Below are 10540 nucleotides of genomic sequence, written 5' to 3'. Positions count from 1 at the left end.
AGACTAGGCACGATAGTCACCGATAGACAATCTCTTCTATACTGGCATTCTGTGCTGATAGCTTTTTTATAATATTTGTTTATTACACCATTTATTTTGCGGTCTATGTGCCAGACATTGTACTAAGCACCGGGGTAGATATGAGCTAATCAGCTTGGTCAGAGTTCCTGACCCTATGGGGCTCACAATCTTAATCTCCATTTTACAGATGAGGGAACTGAGCCCCATGGAAGTTGAGACTTGCTCAAGGTCACACAGCAGACAAGTGGTGGAGCTGGGATTAGAACCCAAGTCCTTCTGACTTCCAAGCCCAAGCTCTATCCCCTAAGCCACACTGCTACTCTAGTGCACCTGTTCTGGGCCCTTGCCACATGGACTGAAATCTTACTCGATTAGACCGTAAGCCCGTCAAACGGCAGGGACAGTCTCTATCTGTTGCCGACTTGTTCATTCCAAGCGCTTAGTACAGTGCTCTGCACATAGTAAGCGCTCAATAAATACTATTGAATGAATTACTCAGACACCTGTAGCCAAGTGGACCCATCCACCAGTAAGCACTGAGTTGTGCCACTGAGTTGCATTAGCAGGTAAAGACACCAAGCAATAGTGGCCAAATGGAAGAACTGGGAAAGTCAGAGATGGAAGATTCTTGGCTCCTTGAGGTCAGGGACCTTGAGTTGTGTTCCTGGTGTTCTCTCAAGTGCTCAGCCCAGGGCTGCTCAAGACAGTGCTCCTTACTGAACTTCTTCTCCAAGAAGCCTTCCCTAAGCCCTCCTCTCCTCTTCTCTCACTCCCTTCTGTGCTGCTCTTACTCGCTTCCTCATTCATCCTCCCTCCCAGCCCCACTGCACATTTGTATATATCTGCAGTATTTATTTATTTAGATTAATGTCTGTCTCCCCCTCTAGACTGTGGGCTCATTGTGGACAGGAATTTGTCTGTTGTTACATTGTACTCGCCCAATCTCTTAGTACAGAGCTTTGCACACAGTAAATGCTCAATAAATGATTGAACGAACGACAGAACAAAGATCGTATTACCTACGACACTGGCCCCAAGTGGGCTGATCGGATTAAGACAGTAACTATTAAATTCAAGGATTCAGGACTCCCGTACTGCTTGATTCCAGTCAGTGAGGACTCAGTGTCAGAGTGGGCTGAAGACCAGGGCATCAGAGAGACGCCATCCCAAACCCTTCCCATACAGGATGCGACCTGCTCCAGCCAGACGGGGAGGGTGTGATGGCAAAGGCAGCTTCTGAACTTTCAAAACACTGTGGTGGCTTTGGTTGTTGGGATCTAATCAGCTGAGCTGTCCAGACCCCAAAACACTGCTCTTTTAAGTCAGTCAATCATACTGAGCGCTTACTGTGTGCAGAGCACTGTACTAAGCATCTGGGAGAGCACAATATAACAATAAACAGATTGTTCCCACACTGAGCTTATGGGCTAGAGGGGGAGACAGACATTAATATAAGTGAATAAATGACAGATATGTACATAAGTGCTGTGGGGCTGGATGGGGGATATGGGAGGGAGTAGGGAAAGAGAAAAGGCAGTAGTCACTTACTCCTACTGAATTTATTGTTATACTGTCATCTCGTTTTTATTATTTCTTTCGTATATACTTGTCACCTAACCCATCCACCACCTTATTCTTCGTTGAGCCTGTTGGGGACCAGAAATTCGTTGTCTCATCTGTGTAAATTTTCCCATTGCTTATGGCCAGACCCCAGCTGTTCTCTGTGCACACTAGGGACACAGTGAGTATTAATGAATGAATGAATGAATGAATGAGGCATCCTGTGGTAATTGCTAATATCCTCTACCAGACTCAGAAGGAAAGGGGGTATTAATGATGATGTTGGTATTTGTTAAGCGCTTACTATGGGCCAAGCACTGTTCTAAGCGCTGGAGTAGATACAGGGAAATCAGGACCCATGTGGGGCTCACAGTCTTAATCCCCATTTTCCAGATGTGGTAACTGAGGCACAGAGAAGTGAAGTGACTTGCCCAAAGTCACAGCTGACAAGCGGCGGAGCCGGGATTAGAACCCACGACCTCTGACTCCTAAGCCCGGGCTCTTTCCACCGAGCCACGCTGCTTCTCTGAATAATGAATGAATGATATATCCTGAGGTAATTATTATTTATTTATTCATTCATTCATTCCTATTTACTAAGTGCTTACTGTGTACAGAACTCTGTACTAAGTGCTTGGGAAGGTAAAACGCAACAATAAAGAGTGGCAGTCCCTGCCCACAGTGAACTCAGTCTATTATTCTCTGCAAGGGTCAAAAAGAAAGAGGGTATTAATGAATGATGCATCCTGTGGTAATTGTTAATATCCTCTGTAAGACTCAGAAGGAAAGGGGCTATTAATGTTTGAATGAATGAGGCATTTTGTGGTAATTGTTAATATCCTCTGCAAAACTCAGAAGGAAAGGGAGTACGGGAGAGGGGCATGGGGGTTTCCTGATTCCATAGAGAAGGGTTAAAGAGGAGCAAGGAGATAGGCAAAGGGAGAAATGGAGTAGGAGACTTCAGTCCAGGTAATTGGACAATAAAAACCAAAAGGGATCAAGAGAACAGTGTCCCCTCAGCTGCTGGCACTCCTCTAAGACTTCTAGCTTATCGGGGGCAGGGAATATGTCTACCGACTCTGTTGCACTGTATTCTCCTAAGCATACAGTGCTCTGTGCACAGGAAGTGCTCCGTGGGTACCATTAATTGATTGATTAATACCACAGATTCCACTCTGGGAGGGAACACAAAGGATGTTTCTTCCGTGTGATCCCCCAAATTGGTTCCTACCTCACTGTGGTGAGATCGGACTGGTTGACTGATTGAGAAGGGCCAGAGAGAAGAAAGGACAGAAACACAAGGTGCTGGAAAGAGCACCATTTTTCCAGCATTTAGCAGCATGTATTTATTGATTACACTGTACTAGGTGCTTGGAAGTGCAGAATAAAGAAATGACGTGCTCTCTATCCATACAGACAAGCTTAAACGGTGGCCTAGCAGAAAGAGCTCAGGCCTGGGAGTCAGAGGCCCTGGGTTTTAATCGTGACTCCGCCACTTGACTGCTGTGTGACCTCACTTCACTTACCTGGATCTCAGTTTCCTCATCTTAAAAACGGGAATTCTATACCTGTTCTGCCTTTCCCTTAGAATATAAGCCCTGTGCCAGGGCAAGAACCGTGTCTGACTCGATGAGCCCGTCGTTGGGCAGGGATTGTCCCTATCTGTTGCTGAATTGTACATTCCAAGCTCTTAGTGCAGTGATCTGCACATAGTAAGCGCTGAATAAATACGAATGAATGAATGGTATCTACCCCAGCGATTAGTACACTGCTAGGCACAGAGGAACGGTGCATTAGAGGAGCAAGCTCAAGGGGGAAAGAGCAGAGTGAAGCTCTTGGAAATGAAGTGGAGCCATTGCTCCATGTGATACATAGTATCCCCATGAGATGTCGGGAATTCCTGGGTAAGGAAAAGAGACAGGAGAGCTAATTTGTTGAGGATGTGTTTGTGGTATTTGTTAAGCACTTACTATGTGTCAGACACTGTACTAAGTGCAGGGCTAGAGAGAGACTAATCAGGTTGGACCCGGCCCGTGTCCCACATAGGACCCGCAGTCTAAGTCCCCATTTTACAGATGAGGGAACTGAGGCCCAGAGAAGTGGCTTGCTCAAGGTCACACAGCAGATGGGGTGGAGCCAGGACTAGAACCCAAGTCCTTCTGACTCCCAGGCCATGCTCACTTGGGAGAGAGTAATGGAAGAGACAAGTCTCTTGAGTTGGTGTGTTTCAGTGCAAACTACTGTCCCTTACCAACTCTGATGTATTGTACTCTCCCAAACACTTAGTAAAGTGCTCTGCCCACAGTAAGCACTCAACAGATACAACTGCTGGATCAGTGACGCACGTCCTCCCCAGTGTGCATCAGCAGCTTTAGTACCTTCTGACTCTCCCTTTCTTCCCACCCCAGGATAGGCTGCTATCACGGTGGGCCACGCTGACTTACCGATGGAAATTGACTTCCGGTTTTTAGCTGGCATGAAACACTGGCTAAGGATTTGCTTTCCTGCACCCTCGAAGTGTTTCCTCTGTCTCCTTTTCCTTGTTTCCTCATTTGACCTCAGCAGAGAGTAGTCGTTTGGGTAGCCTGCCCGTGGTCATTCATTCTCTTCACGTCTCCCACTAAGCACAGCGGTGTCGAAGTGAGCAGATTCAAAGCTTGAGAGTGATCTTACTTTGCCATTATATTTTTTGGGTGTGTTTGTGTGTGTGTGTGGTCTTTCTTAAACACTTACTACGTGTCGGGCAATAAGTGCTGGGGTAGTGGTAAGTTAATCGGGTTGCACATAGTCCATGTCCCACATGGGGCTCACAGCCTTATATCCCCATTTTACAGGTGAGGTGACTGAGGCACAGAGAAGTGAAGTGATTACTCAAGGTCACACAGCAGATAAATGGCAGAGCTGGGATTAGAACCCCCATCCTTCTGACTCCTAGGCCTGTGCTCTATCCACTAGGCCACATTTTTGAGTCTAAGCCATAAATAGCACTGAGAGAACTGGTCAAAGACTCAAACTCGTTGTGGGCAGGGAATGTATCTGTTTATTGTTATATTGTACTCTCCCAAGCGTTTAATAGAGTACTCTTCACACAGTGAATTATAAATAGTAAAAATAATAATAATGATGGTATTGAGCGCTATGTGCAGAGCACTCTTCTAAGCACTGGGGTAGATACAGGGTAATCAACTTGTCCCAAGTGAGGCTCCCAGTCTTAGTCCCCATTTTACAGATGAGGTAACTGAGGCACAGAGAAGTTAAGTGACTTGTCCACAGTCACACAGCTGACAAGTGGCAGAGGCGGGATTCAAACCCATGACCTCTGACTCCCAAGCCTGTGCTCTTTTCCACTGAGCCACGCTGCTTCACTCAGTCTGTGCCAAGCACTGTTCTAAGCAATGGGGTAGATACAAGGTAATCAGGTTGTCCCGTGTGGGGCTCACAGTCTTAATCCCCATTTTGCAGATGAGGTAACTGAAGCACAGAGAAGTTAAGTGACTTGGCCAAAGTCACACAGCTGACAAGTGGCAGGGCTGGGATTAGAACCCACGACCTCTGACTCACAAGCCCATGCTCTTGCCACTAAGCCAAGCTTCTTCTCTATATGAATGACTGACAAATTTGCCATCTCTGTGGGGTCCAGATCCCATAGCTAGCGTGGCAGTTGGCCATTTGTTCATTCATCTATTCAGTCGTATTTATTGAGCACTTCCTGTGTGCAAAGCATTGTACTAAGAGCTCGGGAGAGTATAGTATAACAACAAACGGACACATTCTCTGCCCACTACAGGCATTATAGCTTTGTAAATATTTGGATGCAAGCCTGATACCTTGTGTGCCTGTATTCCGTTTGACCGACTCCCAAAGAAAATTCTTTCAATTCGGTTCTCTCCTTCCGCGTTCATTGTTCCGTCCTTGGTCAGTGTCTGGCCCTAAATGAAACAATTCTGTGACACCATTTAGCTTCGTGTTGTCAATATGCATTTTGGGTGGAGTGTGAATGGTGTCACTGAGGCAGGCAGACGCCTCACCTAGTTCTCCTTAGACGTATCGTCAGTCCATAAACCCCGGCTGGTTCAGTGAAGCGGTTTACAAGCATCTGTGAGTCTTTTGGGGCGTGGGGCCCCTAGGATGCAGTCATCTGCATAAAATAAGGCTTGAATGACTCTCCCTAGAACTTTGAGTGATCCTTGAAATCTGTGGAGTTGGCAGAGTTTCCCAGGACTGTGGAAGCGTATTCTAAAACCTACCTCCATTTGTCTCGTTGCATTTTCCAGGATGGCTGTGTAGAATAAATTGAACCAGTTACGCATCCCTCTTTTCCTCCACTGGCACTGGAGAATGGATCAGATCCGATCAGACGTGGTTCTGACCCGGCCAGCGGTGGCATCGGGAAAGAATCTCAGAATGCTGATGAACTTTTGGGGGCAACCAAATTTGCTAAGTAATTTCTGGCATCCAAATCCGCTGGGAGTTGTCAAATATATATATATGATAGGAACAGCGAGAAGCACTGTCCTGGGAGTCGAAGGATCTGGATAATAATAATAATGTTGGTATTTGTTAAGTGCTTACTATGTGCAGAGCACTGTTCTAAGCGCTGGGGTAGATTCAGGGTCATCAGGTTGTCCCACTTGAGGCTCACAGTCTTAATCTCCATTTTACAGATGAGGTAACTGAGGCACAGAGAGGTTAAGTGACTTGCCCAAAGTCACTCAGCTGACAAGTGGCAGAGCTGGATGCTAATCCTGGCTCTGCCTTGTCTGCTGTGTGAACTTGGGCAAGTCATTTCACTTCTCGGTGCCTGTTACCTCATCTGTCAAATTGGACTTTGATCCTACTCCCTCTTACTTAGACTGTGAGTCCCATGTGGGGACAGGGATTGTGTCCAACCTTTTTGACTTATGTCTATCCCAGCTCTTAGAAAAATGCTTGGCCCATAGAAATCACTTAACCAGTATCATAACTATGTGCAAAGCACTGTTCTAAGTGCTGGGGGGGGATACAAGGTGATCAGGTTGTCCCACGTGGGGCTCAGTCTTCATCCCCGTTTTACAGATGAGGTAACTGAGGCCCAGAGAAGTTAAGTGACTTGCCTAAAATCACACAGCTGACAAGCGGCAGAGCTGGGATTAGAACCCGTGACCTCTGACTCCCAAACCCGAGCTCTTTCCACTGAGCCACGCTGCTTCTCCGACATTAAATATCATGTTAACACAATAATAAAAATGATGGTATTTATTAAGATCTTCCTCTGTGCCAAGTCCTGTGCTAGACTCTGGGGTTGAAAGGAGGTAATCAGACCGGACATAATATGTCTCACATGGGGCTCATGGCAACTATCCTATCTTCATTTGACAGGTGAGAAAACTGAAGTCCAGAGAAGTAAAATGACTTGCCCAAGGTCACACACAGCAGAAAAGTGATGGAAGTGGAACTAGAACCCATATCCCTCGACTCACTGTCCCAGGCAGTTTTCAGTAGGCGATGCTGTTGTGTGAAAGTCTGGCTATTTCCTGCACTACTTTTTCAATATCAGTCACCCTGCAGAGATGACATCAATTTTGGGGGTTCTTTCAAATGGTATTTAAGTGCTTACTATGCGCCAGGCACTATACTGGGAAGCAGCGCGGCTCAGTGGAAAGAGCCCGGGCTTGGGAGTCGGAGGTCATGAGTTCGAATCCCGGCTCTGCCCACGTGCCAGCTGTGTGACCGTGGGCAAGTCACTTCACTTCTCTGGGCCTCAGTTACCTCATCTGTAAAATGGGGATGAAGACTGTGAGCCTCACGTGGGGCAACCTGATGACTTTGTATCTACCCCAGTGCTTAGAACAGTGCTCTGCACATAGTAAGTGCTTAATAAATACCAACATTATTATCATTATTATTATACTAAGCGCTGGGGTAGATTCAAGCTAATCGGGTTGGACACAGTCCATGTCCCACAGAGGGCATAGTCGTAATCTCCATTTAACAGATGAGGGAAATGAGGCTCAGAGAAGTGAAGCGACAGAGCTGGGATTAGAATCCAGATCCTCTCACCTTCAGGCCTGTGCTCTTTCTACTCCACTCCCAGCACTGCCCCACTTGCTGTGTGACATTGGGCAAGTCACTTCACTTCTCTGTGTCTCAGTTATTTCATCAGTAAAATGAGGATTAAAATTGTGAACTCCACATGGGACATGGGCTGGGCCCAACCTGATTAGCTTGTATCTACCCTGCAGCTTAGTACAGTGACTGGTAAATAGTAGGTGCTTAATTAATCAATCAATCAAGGGTATTTATTGAGCGATTATTATGTGCAGAGCACTGTACTAAATGCCTGCAAGAGTACAGTATAAAAGAATTAGCACAAATACCATTTAAAAAATGATGGACTTTACAGCTCTGACACCTGCAGTGACTTTTGTGATTGTGGGCACAAGTTCCATGTCTTCACATGTTAGAAGGTTTTGTAAACTGTGCGTGACATAGAATTATATATGGGACCATAGAGCTTCTTTCGTGATGAGTTAAAATCCATAGTTTGGTGCTGGCCATGTGATCCCTAGATGTCCTCAACTTTGGCACCTTCATTCCCAGCAAGGAATGTGTGAAAGTGTTTTGGGAAAACAAAAAGGCTGATACTAATCCACCTGCCAGCCTACCTGTGGTTGTCGATCAATCAGTCAATTTATGATTTTTATTGAGCACGTACTGTGTGCAACACCGTACTAACTACTCAGGAAAATGCAACATAATGGAGTTGGTAGCTCCTTGACTGTCGTTTGGGGAATGTGGAGAATCTGTGTTAAGTGACAGAATGATGACTTGAAGAGAAGATACCTTCCACAGCCCCGTCCAGATCAGCAACAGCATGAGAGACCCCGTGGCCTAGTGGATAGAGCATGGGCCTGGAAGTCAGAAGGAGCCGGGTTCTAATCCCCTACCACTTGTCTACTGTGTGACCTTGTGCAAGTCACTTCGCTTCTCTGGGCCTAGTGACCTCACCTGTAAAATGGGGGTTAAGACTGTGAGCCCCATGTGGGACAGGGACTGTGTCCCACGTGGCTCAGTGGAAAGAGCCCAGGCTTGGGAGTCAGAGGTCGTGGGTTCTAATCCCGGTTCCGCCGCTTGCCAGCTGTGTGGCTTTGGGCAAGTCACTTTACTTCTCTGTGCCTCAGTTACCTCATCTGTAAAATGGGGATTAAAACTGCGAGCCCCACGAGGGACAACCTTATCACCTTGTATCCCCCCAGCACTTAGAACAGTGCTTTGCACATAGTAAGCGCTCAACAAATACCAACATTATTATCAACTTGTATCTACCCCAGCACTTTGAACAGAGCCTAGACATAGTAAGCGCTTAAATACCACAAAGAAGAGGAAGTCTACAGATTCGTCAGGTATGAATGGAGGTATTCTCTCGTGCTTTTTTCATCATCAGTATTTGGGTGTCTACTGGATGCGGGGCACGGTCACAAACACCTCTCCCTGATGTAGGGAACTGTACTGGCTATGTGCTGTGGGCAGGAAACTGTTCTAGATGCTTGGGGACACAGCGTAATAATTCATTCAATAGTATTTATTGAGCGCTTACTATGTGCAGAGCACTGTACTAAGCGCTTGGGATGAACAAGTTGGCAACAGATAGAGACGGTCCCTGCCGTTTGACGGGCCTACAGTAATAAGCAACTTCCCTACCCTCAAGGAGATTCTATTCTACCAGCAACACATATTTAAGTGCCCCTGGGTAAGGAGCAGTGAAGCAGGTGTCTTGCCTTATGCAGTCGAGTCATTTCCGACCCGTAGGGACTTCATGCGCACATCTCTTCCAGTATGTCTCGTTCTCCATCTGCGGTCATTCTGGCAGTGTATCCGTAGAGTTTTCTTGATCAAAATATGGAAGCGGTTTAACACTGGCTTTTTCTGGGCAGTCAACCTGGGTCTCCGCCCTCGACTCTCTCCCGTGCCGCTGCTGCCCGGCACAGGGATGTTTTGACTTGTAGCAGATTGCCTTCCGCTCGCTAGCCACTGCCCAAGCTAGGAATGGAATGGGCATGGCTCTGCTTGACTCTCCCTCCCATAGCCGAGACTGGTAGAGTACTGGAAACTCTCCAGGTACGATCCTGAGACGGGGAACCAGGTGGAAGTCAATTCTATTGTATTCTCCCAGGCTTACTGCACACGGTAAGCCCTCAATAAATGCCATCCATCGATGGCTTGGTTGATTAAGGCGTTGAGTGCTTTTTCAAAGGGTGGTTCTGAGACGGGGATTTGCTAGATGGGGCTTTGTGAAGCTTTTGGGCAGGAGACACCGAGCGTTTTCTGGTGGAGCTCTGTTTTTAATCTCTTGTTGTGAGAGTGCTAAAACCACCCACTGCATTCTGTGAAAATTGGCAGACACGCAAAGCAGATCTGAAATGAGTGTCCAGAAGAGACACCTAAATAAATCCACAGGAAGAGATATTACAGAATTCGGGCAGTAACTTCCAAGACCATAAATTAAAAAACTGGCTGCGCAAATCCTCCCAGCCTCCTCATAATAAGAACATGATCCACCGCATCCTTAAATGACCAGAAGAGAAAATTCTGGTTTAGACACAGGGATCACTCTCATAATCTTAGTAATGAAACAAACTGTATCACCTTAGATTTAAGGTGGACAACCTTGATCTCATTTATATGTTCCCTACTGTGTGGAGAACATTATATTAGGTTCTTGGGAGCATACAATGAAAGTAGCAAATCAGGCTCTTATCCTTGAGGAGCTTATAATAGGAAAACAGCCAGAACCTGATAAAGTGGGGGAATAAGTGAATAAAAAAGTGGAATAAATACACCAATGATTACATAATTGCCATGTGTTCCTAAGGATCGGGAAGATGGGAGGATCGATCGAGAATAGCCTCCTGAATTTTCCCAGTTAGCTCATTCCCAGAATATTCCTTACCGGTTCTCCCTTTTCAGATTGGGAGCCTCT

General features: G+C 46.3%; 1 non-coding gene across 1 annotated transcript; it reads right to left on the bottom strand.

The window, feature by feature from the left end:
- Positions 1–9558: 9558 nt before the first annotated feature.
- LOC114811541 lies at positions 9559–9696 on the bottom strand. Its single transcript, XR_003759238.1, has one exon. It is a non-coding gene; the product is annotated as a small nucleolar RNA SNORA7 (small nucleolar RNA).
- Between the last annotated feature and the right edge of the window lie 844 nt (positions 9697–10540).

Source organism: Ornithorhynchus anatinus, chromosome 4 (genome assembly GCF_004115215.2).
Source record: "Ornithorhynchus anatinus isolate Pmale09 chromosome 4, mOrnAna1.pri.v4, whole genome shotgun sequence".
Lineage (NCBI taxonomy): Eukaryota > Metazoa > Chordata > Mammalia > Monotremata > Ornithorhynchidae > Ornithorhynchus > Ornithorhynchus anatinus.
Note: the sequence above shows the minus strand (reverse complement) of the source record. Positions and strands in the feature narration are given on the sequence as shown.